This window comes from Cornus florida, unplaced genomic scaffold (genome assembly GCF_030987335.1).
Source record: "Cornus florida cultivar Cherokee Brave unplaced genomic scaffold, ASM3098733v1 CherokeeBrave_3.0.0_Hap2_Chr05, whole genome shotgun sequence".
In the NCBI taxonomy this organism is placed as follows: domain Eukaryota; kingdom Viridiplantae; phylum Streptophyta; class Magnoliopsida; order Cornales; family Cornaceae; genus Cornus; species Cornus florida.
The window spans coordinates 33687826-33704078 of record NW_026775575.1 but is presented as its reverse complement, the minus strand read 5'-3'; the positions used below and the strand labels follow the sequence as shown (position 1 = coordinate 33704078).

The window sequence follows — 16253 nt, the reverse complement described above, 5'->3', positions numbered from 1 at the left end:
TTGGAAACTTGGGGATGTCGTAAGTACGATTATGGCTAGGGCTTGACTTTAGTACGGGGGACAGAAGGAACCCTCTATTTATAATGCGCACTTAGGGGAAGGTACCCATGGGCTAGTAACCCAAAAGTGGCCTTATGTGTCCGGTTTTGCGCTGGTGTGACGTCCAAGTTTCCGTTTGTTTGGTTTCGTATTTTAAATTCCAAGTTGTTACTTTGTGAATTTATATTTTGTTATTTGGCATTTTTTCAATGTTGTTTAAATGCTTATTTATTGTGGTTTATGATGTTGATGGTCTAATATAGCGTAGCATGATCCCTTAGTCTCACCTTAGATATCGATGTTAGGTGGCATGAAGCATATGAATTGATTTATATCAACTTATAAAGACTTGCAAAACTTTAGGTTATACACATGTTCATTTCCCACGAGTAACTTGTTTACTCACCCTCATTGTTTGGAATATTTTTAGGTAAGGAACCGTGCTTTAGGGATGCACAATATCCTTGAATCTTGCTTGTGGCTTAATGAATTGGCGTATTTCCTTACATGCACTTACTAGCATGAATTTTGCTTTATTTTGGGTTAAATATGTCAAAACTTGTAGCTTCTACTTGGGATATGTAATAAGTACCTAAATGCATCCTTTGAGACTTGTTTGACATGTATCTGATGAGGCTAAGGGCCAAGAAACTCATGCTTTACTTTTATGCTACTTGGTTGTATGCTTAAAAATGAGAAAAATTGAAAAATGCGAAGCTTTAGCATGTCCATTTTATTTTGGTTGGTGGGAATTTTGTTTTATCATTTCCCCTAGTGTTCTTTTATTATATATGATGTGTGGCCAAGGGCAAAACAATTCTTTGAATGCATCTATGATGAGTGACTTCACAAAGTGCTTAATTATTTTTCATGATTTTGAGGCCATGGGCTATTGGGACGCATTTTATAATGTATATTCCGTTTGCGAGAATGCTCCCTTGGCACAAAATATCACAGATGTATGATATAGATGTTGTATGCCTCAAGATTTCCATTTTTAACATATATTCTTGCATTTTTTAGAGTTAATAGGTCAGATTTTGCATCGGGCATATTTGGGGATCACGGACCATTCCCGCACACTTTAAAACACTTATTACATTTATGTGTACAATCGATTTAGCTCACAACTTCATATTTAGTCATTTGAATACTTGGTTGCTCTCATTTTTATATTTTTTGCAAAATCATTTTGGGAATTTTCTTTCAAAAATAAATTCCGGTCTTGGCATAGTCACTTAGAAAATGTGATTTTATGGGGGGCCTCCTCACAATATTTTTCCAAAAGATGTCGTCTCGGTCTCGAAAACTCTGCGTCAAATGTGATTTTCTAGTGCGCGCACTTCTTCAAGAAAAATAGTCTGATCTCAAGGATATTTTGAGGATTTATGTCAAAAATAAATTTTTCTTTCGACATGGTCAGCTTGGAAAAATTATTTTAAGTGGGGTTTCTTCTTCATGTTTTTCCAAAAAAACGTCGTTTAGTGCCTCAAAATGGCGCAATGTTTCAGCATTTTTTTTTTCTTCCCAGCACTATTTGCTGCTGTCAAAACACTATTCACTGCCGCGACGATGTCAAAACTTTGTTTCAAATTTTCTCCTCCATCCAGACTCCGAATCAAGTGATTCTTGAGTCTATCTTCGTTAATTTTTTGTTGTTTATCCAATGATGTGCTCGGTATCATCCATAACTTTCTAAAAATTATAATTTTGCCCATAGGGCTAAACTTGTCCCCTTTTTTTAAAAAAAAAAACTTTGCTTCCGCATTTTATTTCTTTTATGTTTTGTGGCTTCATGGGAAGCCATGTTTGTATCTTAGGAATGACGTACATCATTTGAGACTTTGTTTGCATGTGAAATGACCATTTTGCCGTCGGTGACATACTTGGTCTATTTTCACCTTTTTGTTTCCGGATTTGTTTTTGTTTTCGCTTCCACATTCCGGATCCATTATTAGGTCAACTTACGGGTCAAATTGACTATCCGTGTTTGTGAAAATTTGGAACGTCATAGGTGGTATTAGAGCGTCCGGGTTTGAGAACTTTAGACGATTGGTTTGGGTGCATATCATGCTTTTGTTGACTTGCTTTGAAACATTTACTTGCTTCTTGATAACATGTTTATGTGCTTATATGACAATGTGCTTAGAAGCTTTACTTTAACTATTTTAGCATAAAGTATATGTTTAGTTGCTCTAACGCGTTGTGTATGCTTGTCTGCCTTAGCACGTTATATATACGTTGTATGTTTAGCATGTTTACTTGCTTATGTGGCAATTTGTTTAGAAAATTTAGTTAACCACCTTAGCTTATCGTATATGCTTAGTTGTCTTAGCATGTTGTATATACTTATTTGTCTTAACATGATTATATATAACAAGTCTTCATGCCTTATGTTTTCTTTCGCATATGTTGATGTACTATGTGTCTACGTGCTTCTTGTTAACATGTTTGATGTTATAACATGTTTACATGCTTAGGTAACTATGTATTTAGAAGCATTTGTTAATTATTATAGCATGACTTGTATACTACATATGATAGTATGCGTTACGTTTATTTAGTACTTGTATGCTTACGTGCTCACTTGCTTAAGTATTTTGAAAATCTTTGTTTAACATATATGCTTGTATGCCTATATGCCTAGGTGTTTAATGTTTCATTGTATGACTTAACATGATTTAGGGGCCTATATGCTTATATGCTTAAAATGACTTAGCATTTTTTAATTGCCTTACCATGTTGTTATATTATGTATGCTATGTGTGTATGCTATTTGTCTAGCATGATTTAAATTTTTACGGTACTAAGCATGACGTATGATGTATGCTAGATTAGACCTTTATATATTAGTTGTCATATACGTTGTTTGCCTTGATTTTCATCTACTTGTTTTATGACAGAACATGTTTAAATGAATTATTAAATACTTGTATAAGTATGTTGTTTTGTTGTCATGTTGTATGTTATGTGTTTAGTATAGTATATATAGTTTAATTAAGTAGCTTTTCGGCATAATACTTAGGACCTTAAATTAATATTTTCACAAGCACGCTATAATTTTATGCTATTACATGTTATATGTCTTAAACTTATGGACTATGCTAAGTGTCGAACATGATTACGCGTTAAATATTAATGTTAATTTGTGATGAGTTGTGAGCATACTAGTACTACTTGTGTTGTTTATTTTGACTTCTAGATAATTACGATGTGATGGAACATGCTAGTTACTATGTTTACGCTATGCTATAAGATAAACATGAATATGTTCAGCATGATAAGATTTCCTTTTTGATAAAGCACTTAGGAAATTAAGATGTTATTTATATGAGTATCTTATTTGGTAGCCTCAATGGCCGCATGTTGTGTGTTTCACGCCTTGTGATGTATGCTAACAGATCAGTATGATTAAATATTAATGCGTTTGTTGACTTGGTGTAGGGTTATAAACATACTAGTTCTTGCTTACCTTGATTTTTTTTACTTATATCCACTCGCTATGTGAAAGAGCATGTTATATTTAGACTGTTTGCTACTTGCACAAGTATATGATCATGTTGCCATATCGTATGTTGAATGTCTAGTATGCCTATGTGTATAAATGAATGTTTTTAACATACTTAACCTGATTGTAGTAATAGCATGAGGTGTAGTCTAGGGCGGTATTTTATTTTAAAATTCTATATATATATATGTGTGTGTGTGTGCGTGTGTGTGTGTGTGTGTGTGTGATGCATGTGATTTTGGCGGTATTCAGATTATTTCGTATTCAGTTTAATTTTAAGTATTGTTATATACTGTCATCCTCGTATGTTTATATGCCTTATCATTTTGAGCATGCCTTAGAGACATGTTTAGGATATGTGACTACGTGGTAGTTTGTGTGATGATATAGATGATGCGATTTTCATATACTATATTTGTCTAACGTGCTGGTATCATTAGTGACACATGGCGTGTTGCTACTTATTTGATCCCTGTGTGATAGGTAGATTACTCGATTTTCCTTATGTGTACTGTGTACTTAGTATTACAGTATGTTTATACGATTTTCCTCGTATGTTTATATGCCTTATCATTTTGAGCATGCCTTAGAGACATGTTTAGGATATGTGACTACGTGGTAGTTTGTGTGATGATATAGATGATGCGATTTTCATATACTATATTTGTCTAACGTGCTGGTATCATTAGTGACACATGGCGTGTTGCTACTTATTTGATCCCTGTGTGATAGGTAGATTACTCGATTTTCCTTATGTGTACTGTGTACTTAGTATTACAGTATTATTTGGTCTATGTATTTTGATGTTGTGAGTATGTGCTACGTGGTTGTCGAATGTATACATGGGTGCATTGCGTTGTATTGGAGTTGCATACATGGTGTGCGTTCATCTTGAGTTTGTGACCTGTTCACTATATGTTTTCATTTGTTTAACGACGAGGGACACGGTCCTGAGTCATTTGTTTCCACTGTCCTTTTCATCATGACCTGGGTTTATAACTATATACCTCTCATTCTTGCACCGTCATTATGGGGTTATGTGATCTTGGTTGTCAGGACTGTGATGGGTGAGCTAAGTAGTGGACTTGTGTTCTGAGGACTTGATGACTGAGATTTGAGGACATGATCATTGAGATTTGATTCAGCTTGATGACTTTTGTGTTTGGCCTTATGGTGGGTTTGTTTTAGGATAGTGTTTTGCACGGTTTCATGATCGTTGATGATTTCTTTGGAGAGTTAGATTTTGAACTATTTTGGGAGACTTGTCAACACTTTTGTTTTCCGATTCATTGGGGATTTGTCACATTGGTAATAGGTGACTATTTTGTGGTGACTTCTCCTTGGAGAGATTTTGTTTAAAGGATGGGTTCAAGGTGTGATGCTCGTTTTAGAGACATATTATATTAAGGAGACTTTGTGTAGAGGATTTTCGGTGTAATTTCTTGCAGTGAGGATCATTGCGACTTGGGAGATATGTGATACCCCTCGGATCCGGAATGTGGGTTGATCAGGCCCAGGCCCAACCCAAGGGATATCAGGCAATTTAAGTATTTTAAAACGAACACTGATTACAAAATAATGAAGAAAATAAACAATAACGCTGAAAGAATTCTAAATTAAAAAAAAAAATCCTCAAACTATAATTATTAAAAATCTGATAATCCAAAACTTCATAAGTTTAACAACTCGGGAATCCATCCTTGTGGACCCCCAATAAAAACCCAAACTAAAACGGAAAAACTAAAATGAAACATAAAGCTAAACATAGAGAGTAATCCTACGTAAACGGAGGAGTGAGTGTCTGTATCTGTTCTGCACATCCAAGCTCTAACCCTGGAACTGACGAAACACCTAGAAAATACAAAGTGGGTCAAGCCCACATGCAAGTCCTATTCTACTACGATCCAAACAGTAATCCGATACGCGGATACATCTTAGATAGCTCAACAATATCTATCTAGTCCATACATATATATATCCACACTAAGGGACATTCACTGGACTACAGTAGGGGTCTCAACCTGAATAGAAGGCAACATGCGAAAACGCACCTAAAGGTGGGCATGAGTACCTAGATCTAACAGGGTACACCTCAACCTACTTTAACCAGCTACGCATCCACTGCATATACGCACCCTAACCAACGAGTCTGAGACTCAAGCTTATCTCGTGGTACCATAAACATATATATAAAGTCCGTCCAAAACTAGGATATGTCATTCAAATACTTATTAAGATAACATACAATATACAAACTAGTTAGTCACTCAACTTATTCAATTGATATGACTTAACAACCATCCATTAATCTAGAAAGCCATTCAACTTAGTCGTAGTTGATCTGACTTAGTCACAATTAAGATTCAATATTTTTCAATCCATTCCTTTAATCCGATAGGTTAGGTTTAAGCGTTTTGAGCTAAACCATCCCTAGTATGTCACCGTCCCATACCGGTGCATACAACCCTCCATATCCTTGTAAATTACAACACATGCATAACAAGCTAGTAATTTACAATCCAAACCATTATCCATATCATTACAGAAAAGTATTTAAAATTTCAACAATATAAATCCCAACATTAATTCATGTAATTGCACTAGAGAATTTGATATTCCAACAATTAACATCCAGAGCATGCATAGTTCAAACTTTAAACATAAAATGATTTATCACGCATCCAATATAAGATTTATAATCTTATTACAATTCATTATGTTGCCCAAAATTTAACTAAGCAATTTGGTTCTTTCCATCTATTATTAGTATGCTAAGTTGTATGCTTTTATACTGATTCATCCTTTAAATAATTTATAAAAATTATTTCCAAATCTATTTTGTCTAATTTATTAGGCTTAAGAGATGTATTATACACTCTAGAACCTTCCCTAGTCCATTTAACCCATTAAATTTAATTTAAATAGGTTTTAAAACAAATCTGGGCATTAAAAACCAAAACCCCAACTGAGCAAGCTAAGTTACAATTGAGCAGCCTCAGTTGCTAACTGAGGGGGCTGAATTGCTAACCAAGGGGACTCAGTTGCTAACTGAGGGGGCTGAATTGCTAACTGAGGGGCTCAGTTGCGAACTAAGGTGCCTCAGTTACTGCTGGGGTCTTCTTCTTCGTCCGTTCAGCCTTTGTAAATCCTAAAACTTCATTGTTAAGGCCCCTAAGCTTCAACCTAAGTCCCAGATGTCCATACTAAATTATTGTAAGTATTTTAGTAGGCAAAGATTCAAGTTAAACTACAAATCATACATAAAGATCCAAGAAAATAATGAAATCACACACAAGTATATATAACCATAAAACTCTTAGTTTCAGTCCGTTAAGCATGCATGGTTACTTCATTTTATCATTAGTTAAATCCCTGGAGTCTAGCCAGGGGTCTAGCTAGGTATGCACAGAACACAGATTAAAGGGAAAGAGAAGAACAGAAACTTGCCGTGAGTTTCAGTTTTGAAACTCTAAACCAATGTCTCTGAATTTTTCGTCAATGTACTAGGCTGTAGTTCTACACCACCGGTGCTTTGGTTCCACCCAAAAGCAACCACGTTCCTTCCTCTTTGAACTGCTTTGTTAATCACCCAAGTTCCACTCTCGGTTCCTCTCTGCCTCTCACAACCTTACCCTGTTTTCTCTCAATATACTAAGTACGTGAATAGGGTTTTCTCTAACCGTAGTAGACTTGTTGCTCTTTATATATATAGGCTTGAACCAAAACCCTAATCCTTGTATGATTAGAGACAGAACCCTAATGTAAATTAAACCCTAGTCGGCCCATTCGTGTAATCTAAAAGGAATTAAACTCCAATTTAATATTAAAACTGTTACTCATTGAATCTAATTACACATGTGAGAATTTCAAATAACAAATAATACAACCCTACAATAACATATATAGAAATAAAAACACAAACAACAGTTAATTTAAACCAATAATTATCAATTATTAAAATAGCCACATAAGCACATAATTAAACAAATATCAGTTAAATAAAATAAATAAAACAAATAAAAACACATAAATAAATCACATAATTCAATTAAATTAACAAATAACCAATTAAACAAAAATAAATGCAATTTAAACAATTTATTAAATACCAGGACTATCCTTTTGAAATTAGGGGTATTACAAGATATCAATACCTTTCTGATTTTGTGAAGTTCAATCCATTTCAATTTGAGGACACAGACTTGTCAGGCTTTGGATTCGTGCTTGGGAGTTGTTTAATACTGGTGTATTGAGGAGTCTGTGATTTGATAAAAGTGACTTAATTTAGAGATTCAATGATTTGGAGTTGTCATTTTCTGAGTATTGAGGATTTAAGGCCTTAAGCGTAGTGGTGCCTATAACATTGTTGTCAGAGTTTTGGGATTAGCTACCCCAACTCTAATAAAATGCCTGGTTCCCATGATGCTTTTGGTAATGATCATTTTCGGCATTGATACTATTTGTATCGGGAAGTTGAGGCAAATTGTGAGCTAGTGCCTTATACTGGCATGTTACCGTACCAAGTTGTGTGTTGTGGACAAGTACTAGTTGCCGTCAATGCTACCTTACTGACGAGTAAGTGTGGGCGGCCACTAGGTGATGTCGTTGTTACCACGCACTTGAGTACATTGTGGGCGGGTTCTGGTCGCTATTCATTCTGCCATGTTGCCTTTAGCTAGGTACCTCGATTCGATGTGTTGTTTTTTCGAAGTTTTTTTGGTGATGGTTATTGGATTTGTATGCAGATTCATTTAGAGATTGTTTCACGATTCGGTGGTTTCATGCCGTTTCGTTTGATCATAAAATATTTGGAGTTGTCCTTTGAGACTTGAGGATGTGTTTCTAGATGTGACTGGGTGCTTGGTCCTGATTTTGTTCTATATGGAATGTGCCAGATTTCGTGGATGAAATCTCTTTAAGGAGGGTAGGTTGTAATGACCCGGTCATTTTCCTTCTTTTCATTCCCTCAAATTTTACAGGATAAATTTTTTCCGTTGATTTCTTTTTCCGAGTTTTTTTTTTCCCGTCACTTTTTCACTATCTTTTCATTTTGTGTAACCTATTGGGTCGTGCTCGAATTTGATTCTGACCCTGCATATATTCATTTTACTTTATTTCCATATGATCCACATTTTTACTTTTGTAGAAAAGCATGCTAGATGTTTACTTTTGCCCGTAAGGATATAAATGCAAAGATTCTTGAAAATTGTTTTCTTTACTTGGGGTATTTTTTGTAATTATGTTTTGATAAAATTTTGTAAATAAATTTATTTTAAATGTATCTTTTGAATGGCACTTTATTTTGGGATTTCTAAGAAATGCACTTTTTGGGTTATTCAGTAGGGGGCATTTGTGTAATTACGAAAATATTTCAGAAAAGTTTCTTGTTTTGGGTTCAAACTTTTATGAGGGATTTATTTTCATTTTTTATGGACTTTGGCACTTCCGGAATATTTTTTGGATTTTTCATTTATTTTGAATTTTTGAATCCCGTTAGTCATCAAACTTGTCCATGGCATATCTCCTCGCTCGGGACTCGGTTTTTGACCCTGTTTATTCCGTTGACCTTAGAATTCCATTTTAAAATGTTTTCATTCATAGACCATCTGCATTTGAGCGCGTCTTCACTGATTTCACTTTTTGGACCAGGACGGGGCCCGTTTCGGACTGTTCGAGACACCTTTTTGACCTATTTAGGATTAGTGGATGAGAGAGAAAATATCTCTAACTTTTCATTTCCTAAAGTAGCAATAGTAGCCACCATTTCTAGAGCTTGGAGGATACCCTCTTCTCTCTCCTCTTTTTATCTATTTCCTCTTCGATTTTCATCTTCGTGGTTTATACATAAATGATCTCCTCGACGACGCGATCATTTCTATCTGATCGGTTTACGATTTGCAGCACTTTGATTTTTGGGCAGGGAGTTCAAGCTTGGATTTGGGTCTTGTCTCCTGAAGATTTCTTGCTCTCCTTTTTGTCCCCACCAAAACTCCAAAGTTTCTTCGCATTTTGTGGAGTTTGATTTTGGTGGGATTTGAGATTTTCATCTCAAGTGAGGTAGGGGGTGTTTCATGTTTATAATTTAGTGTTTTACATGTTTTTGATGTTTATATAAGTTATATGTATGTTTAAAGTTTAGATCTATAAATAGTTTTTTATTTTAATTAAATGATGATTTAATTTCATAGTTAAAGCATTCTTGGATTTAATTAATAATATGATATTTGGAGAGCCCATGACTTGTAGTTCATCATATATTATTTTTGGAATTTTTGGATAAATTTTGAAATCTAGAGATTTTTAATTAATTAAGTTAATTAAAAATTAATTAAGTGTTTTAGTGGCTTAATTAGACTTTTGATTTGATATGTGAGTTATTCATTGTTTGTTGCTTATTATGTGTTGATTCCATGCCATTTGGTGATATTTTGCAATCTAAAGGAATTAATTAATTTTTATTTTATTAGCTTCCATTTAATGAAATTATGATTTATTTGCACCTTTGATATTTTCAAGGCCTAATATGTTAAATGCCATGGTAGTTGAGGACCTAGGGCATGTCTTGTGTGTTTTCACAATTTGATTGTGTAGGATATTTGATTAAGTGCATTTAATATATGTGTATATAATTGTTGTGCACTATTTGTTGATTTTGGAAGCTTAGGGATGTCGTAAGCATGATTATGGCTAGCGCTCGGCTCTAGTACCGGGGACAAAAGGAGCCCTCTATTTATAGTGCACTCTTAGGGAAAGGTTCGCAAGGGCTAGTAACCCAAAAGAGGCCTTATGTGTCCGGTTTTGCGCCGGCGTGACGTCCAAGTTTCCGTTTGTTTGATTTCGTATTTTAAATTCCAAGTTGTTACTTTGTGAATTTATATTTTGTTATTTGGCATTTGATGTTTCAATGTTGTTTAAATGCTTATTTATTGTGGTTTATAATGTGGATATTCTAATGTAGCTTAGGATGATCCCTTAGTCTCACCTTGGACATAGACGTTAAGTGGCATGAATCACGTGGATAGATTTATATCAACTTATAAAGACTTCCAAAACTTTAGGTTATACGCATGTTCATTTCCTACGAGTAACTTGTTTACTCACCCTCATTATTTGGGATATTTTTCAGGTAAGGAACTGTGCTTTAGGGATGCACAACATCCTTGAATCTTGCTTGTGGCTTAATGAGTTGGCGTATTTCCTTACATGCACTTACTAGCATGAATTTTGCTTTATTTTGGGTTAAATATGTCAAAACTTGTAACTTCTATTTGGGATATGTAATAAGTACCTAAATGCATCCTTTGAGACTTATTTGACATATATGTGATGAGACCAAGAGCCTAGAAGCTTATAGTTTACTTTTATGCTACTTGGTTATATGCTTAAAAATGAGAAAAATTGGAAAATGCGAAGCTTTAGCATGTCCATTTCATTTTGGTTGGTGGGAATTGCATTGTATCACTTCCCCTAGTGTTCTTTTGTTATATATGACGTGTGGCCAAGGGTAAAACAATTCTTTGAATGCATTTATGATGAGTGACTTCACAAAGTGATTAAAGAGGGTATTTTTCATGATTTTGGGGTTCAAGCATGTTATATTTTGCATATAGTGTATTTTGAGGCCATAGGCCATTGGGACGCATTTTATAATGTATATTACATTTGAGAGAATGCTCACTTGGCACAAAATATCACGGTTGTATGATATAGATGTATGCCTCAAGATTTCCATTTTTATCCTATTTTCTTGCATTTTTGAGGTTAAATATGTCAGATTTTGCATCGGGCATATTTGAGGGTCACGGACCGTTCCCGCACACTTTAAAACACTTATAATGTTTGCATGCATAATCGTTTTAGCACATAACTTCGTATTTAGTCATTTGAACACTTAGTTGCTCTCATTTTTACATTTTTCGCAAAATCTGGTTTAAGGGCATTTTGGGGATTTTCCTTCAAAAATAAATTCCGGTCTTAATGTGGTCACTTAGAAAATGTTATTTTAGGGAGGGTATCTTCACAACTTTTTTTAAAAAAAATATCGTCTCAATCTCGAAAACCTCGCATCAAATTTGATTTTCTGGTGCGCGCACTTCTTCAAGAAAAAAAGTCTGATCTCAAGGGTATTTTGAGAATTTTACGTCAAAAATAAATTTTTCTTTCAACATAGTCAACTTGGAAAAATTATTTTAAGGGGGGTTTCTTATTCATGTTTTTCCAAAAAAACGTCGTTTCGTGCCTCAAAACGGCACAATGTTTCAGCATTTTTTTTTTCTTCCCAGCACTATTCACTACTATCAAAACACTATTCATGTTGTCAAAACACTATTTACGGCCGCGACGACGTCAAAACTTTTTTTCAACTTTTTTCCTCCATCCGAACTCCGAATCAAGTAATTCTTGAGTCTATCTTTATTAATTTTTTGTTGTCTATCCAATGGTGTGCACGGTAGAACCCATAACTTTCTTGAAATTATGATTTTGCCCCTACGTCTAAACTTGTCCATTTATTTTTTTTTTAACTTCGCTTCCTCATTTTGTTTCTTTTATGTTCCGTGGCTTCATGGGAAACCATGTTTGTGTCTTAGGGATGACGTACATCACTTGAAACTTTGTTTACATATGGAATGACCATTTTGCCCTCGGGGACATACTTGGTCTGTTTTAACCTTCTTTTTTTTCATAATTGGTGTTGTATTAATTCAATTTTTTTTTTTTCATAATTGGTGTTATGAAAATAAAAGCTTATATTCTGCATCTCCACACCCATATAAGCTTTTATTTTCACCTTTTTGTTTCCGCATTTGTTTTTGTTTCACTTCTGCATTCTGGATCCGTTATCGGGTCAACTTACGGGTCACATTGACTATCCGGGTTTGTGAAAATTTAGAACATCACAATCCTCGGGGGTGAGGTTAACCTCGTCTAGGTCAGTGAAAGATTGGTGTTCAAGGTCACAGACACGGGACTCGCTCTGTGCAGTGTGACAGATCGAGTCCGTACACCATCATAAGCGGTAGACATGCTTACCATGGGCCAATTGGACGCGCTGGCACTTGTGAGGGCGAGAACGGCCATAGCGGGAACGCATCTTGTAAGGGCGAGGAGGCGAAAAAATGTTTTTCTAAACCTGGTCCCAGGTTGGCAATGAAGTAGCGATAATATGGGTCTGTTCCGGCTCATCATCTGGGAGCTCATCGAAGAAGAGTGACTCAATAAAGTGGGTTTCTGCCTTTGCGAAGGGTCACTTGGAGCATGGAACCATTATGATGCGGTTGCCAAGTATGCCTTTGAAACATTGATGATAGGTGGAAGGGACAATTCCAAAATGATGCATCCAAGATTGACTGAGCAGAATATGGTAAGATGTGTCCGCATCAATGACATGGAAGCGAGCATAAGCTCAGAATTTACTAACAGCGAGATCTGCCGTGACATGGCCAGGGTATACCGCAGGTTGTTGCCAAAACTGGCAATCTCAATGGACTCTTTGATCAAGTGGGCATATGGGATGTGAGCTTTTTGAAACACGGCTAGAAATGACGTTAATGGAGGAGCCGTTATCAAGAAAAGTGTGCTTGAACTCGACACCATTTAAAAGGCCTCTAACATACAACGGGCAATTTGATTCGAAGATGCCTTTCGATCAGTTTCATCAAAAGAAATGACAATGCCCTGAGGTTTAGCCATGTCTGGTCTTAACTAAGATGAGGTTGCACATTGTTCGAGGGCGACAGGCTTGTCCTCAATGACTGATAAGGTTCGAGAGAACTTGTTGAATTCATCATAGCAAGTGACCTTTACTGTGGCGCCAGGGTGGCGGAGATAAGGAACTTTTCGAACGTCAGCAGGGTTGGTGGCTTTGAGTTCTCCGCTGGCTATCTTTGTTTGAAACAAACACTTAAATGTCCTGCACTCAGCAGTTGGATGATTGACCATCTGCTGGTAGATGCAGAAGTTTGGGTTAGCAGGGTCATGGTACAGTCGGTGGTTGGCGAGGTACTGGGAGAACGACCTCACCATGTTGCACCCACTTCTTGAGAGTGTTAGCCACCTCGTTCATGCGAACCGGAAAAGGAGGTAAATCATCATGTCGTGGCGTATGCTCCATTGGCTCAATGTCTTTACGTTTCTTGGAACGCTCGACTTGTAGTGGTGGCGGCTCTGGTTTACGGGAAGTAGTACGCCCAACATTCATCTGAATAGGTTTCGGGAAGTCACGCACCAGGTTGCGGACAGCCAGGATAAGATCGGTGAAGTTATCGAGCCTCAAGTTGCATAAGTTTATTGTATAATTTATGTCTAAACCTTTAATATAAATATCCATACGGTCCTTCTCGCTACTCCTCTCAAAGCAACCTTTAGTGCATGTCTAAAAACGCGAGACAAACTGGAGGGGTGATTCTCTAGGGGATTGAGTCTCTTTTGTCAAAGAGATAGTGGTTATTCGCTCCTCAGCCTCACGAAATTTGACCAATAATTTGTCCACTAACTGTTCCCAAGTGGTGATAAAATCCTGCTTGAGCCTTTTGTACCAACGATATGCCAGCTCGGTAAGGGATTTGGAGATCTCCCGCAATCGTAGTAAAGTATCATGGCTATGCCCCCGAAATGCTTCAACAAAACGCGTAACATGCTCCTCAAGGTCTTCTGAGACACCATTATATTTGGGGAATTTAGGCACGAGGTATCCATTAAGATAAGGCGTCAGTGCTATACTACACGGATATGGTGGCTTACTACGAAAGACCAACGCTAGAGCTGTGCCAGTTGAGTTCTTGAGAAAGAAATCTCGAAGTCGAGACTCGGTGACCAAGCCGTCTTCCTTGCATAGCAGGTTAGGTGGTTGTACTCGGCTCTGAACCTTGACCTGCGCAAGGGCGGGAGGCAAAAAAGGGTCCACAACATTCGAAACACTAGTTGGGCTGATTGCATAGGCTATGTTAGAAAAGACGAGCTGGATTGAGTTCTGACTCTCTTTGCAGCTTTGCCTGTAAGTCCTGAAGTAACATGGCCTATATGTTTGCCAAATGTTCCCCTAACTCATGTTGGGTTTGCTGCATAGATTGTGTGATGCACACATATGGGTAAGTGTAGGTCTACTGGAATCTGCTTGTAGCAGTTTCTGCACGTTGGGGGGCAAGGTTCTCGCCCTGCCCCGAGTGTTCTGGGTGTGCTGGTTGGTTATTCAAAACCATCAACTCTGCCCTGATATCCCCAGCGAAGTCGCCAAAATGTAAGGGTTCTTTATATTTATACTTGGATTAAATACAATAAAAGTGATGATATCAAAATACATAGTGAAAATGGAAGATGAATAATCTTGCCTCCTTTCTCTTGGCATGAGTCCTCCCTTTTTATAGCCTCTTCCCTTTTTCACTTCCTGGCTCTCGAGAGCTTTACTGCTAGATCCGCTAGGATAGTCATGATGACTCTATAAAGTCATATAGGGCTATGATGGTCCTTTTCTACAAAAGATGCTACTGTCGCATTGAATGCACAAGCATTCGAAAGCGGCGGTAGCTGGGAAGCAATAAATGTGATTATAATTGTTGCAGGGGAACACGTGGGTGATCAGGCTCGTCTTCGAAACGCCTCAGCCATGATGTTTGCCCTCGAGCAAAAGCAGGGTGCCGAGACGTGCGTGATAACTGTGTACTTGTCTATGCCCTGTGATGCCATATGTCAATGTGGGATACATCCCCTACAGAGTTCAAATTTTTCAAGTTCAATAATCTATGTTTATAAAAAATAAAAAATAAAAAAAAAAAGTGTGCAATGAGCCATAAAACTTTGTATCAATGGATAAAGCCCTGTGTTTCCGACTCACGTTTCAACATAGAAAGTTGAGAATTCATGTCTCATTGTAACTTGTAAGAATGATGTTTTGTTGAATCTTTGAATAACAATGTGCTCAATGCTGAAGTTCTGGCAGCAGTGGAGTTTGACTTTTCTGGCCATTTTTAACCTAACAAACTCCAGAACTGGACTTCTATTAAAACATGACGTTTTTAGAGCTTTGAATTAGCTTCCCAAATCATCAAACGGTTCATTATTTAAAGTTTGGAGCAAAAAGTTATGGCTGTTTTACCAAAGTAGTGCAAAGCAGATCAAGTGGAAGAGCCCAAGCTGATGAAACTTCGAGCACTTGAAGGGCTTACTTTGAGCGCTCAAAAATTGGGCAGAATGCTCTCCGGGAACCATCATTTCAGCCCACTTGTACCTTGATTTCCTCAATTCTGATTTCCATCTTTATGAATTGGTTGGAGATGTCTTTTGAAAAGAAAAAGAGGGCCTTGTTTGGTGGGGTTTGGTGGACAAGATGTCTAAAAGGAAGGGGAGCCATGGATCATATATATCATATCTCATTTTGCAAGATTTTTGGAGAGAGGAAGGAGGAGAAGATAGAGTCTTGTGTGGATAAGAAGGTGGAGCTCAAAAATGGGTATTGGAGCCAAGCTTCTTCCTTCCTCTAGTCCTTCCATGGGTAACTAATTCTTCCTCTAGGGAGGTGATGAAGCCCCTCCCTTGTAAGCATGATCTAGTATAGCTCTATTTTGGGGATTATAATGTATATTCTATGGTCTTTTCATAACCAAGAGCACTTCATTTGTTGTAATGAATGTTGATATTTATATGGATGATTTCTTTAAGTTGATTATCTTGTTTTAGATGACGTCTTATATTAATCATATTGCTTGAGTTT

At 36.8% G+C, this 16253-nt stretch overlaps 1 long non-coding RNA gene across 1 annotated transcript in view; it reads left to right on the top strand.

The window, feature by feature from the left end:
• The window catches only part of LOC132310098 (uncharacterized), a 38751-nt gene extending 27840 nt beyond the window's left edge, over positions 1–10911 (top strand). Inside the window, exon 2 of the long non-coding RNA XR_009482559.1 lies at positions 10674–10911. This is a non-coding gene — a long non-coding RNA (uncharacterized LOC132310098). The remainder of the gene's footprint in view (positions 1–10673) is intronic.
• Positions 10912–16253: the final 5342 nt, after the last annotated feature.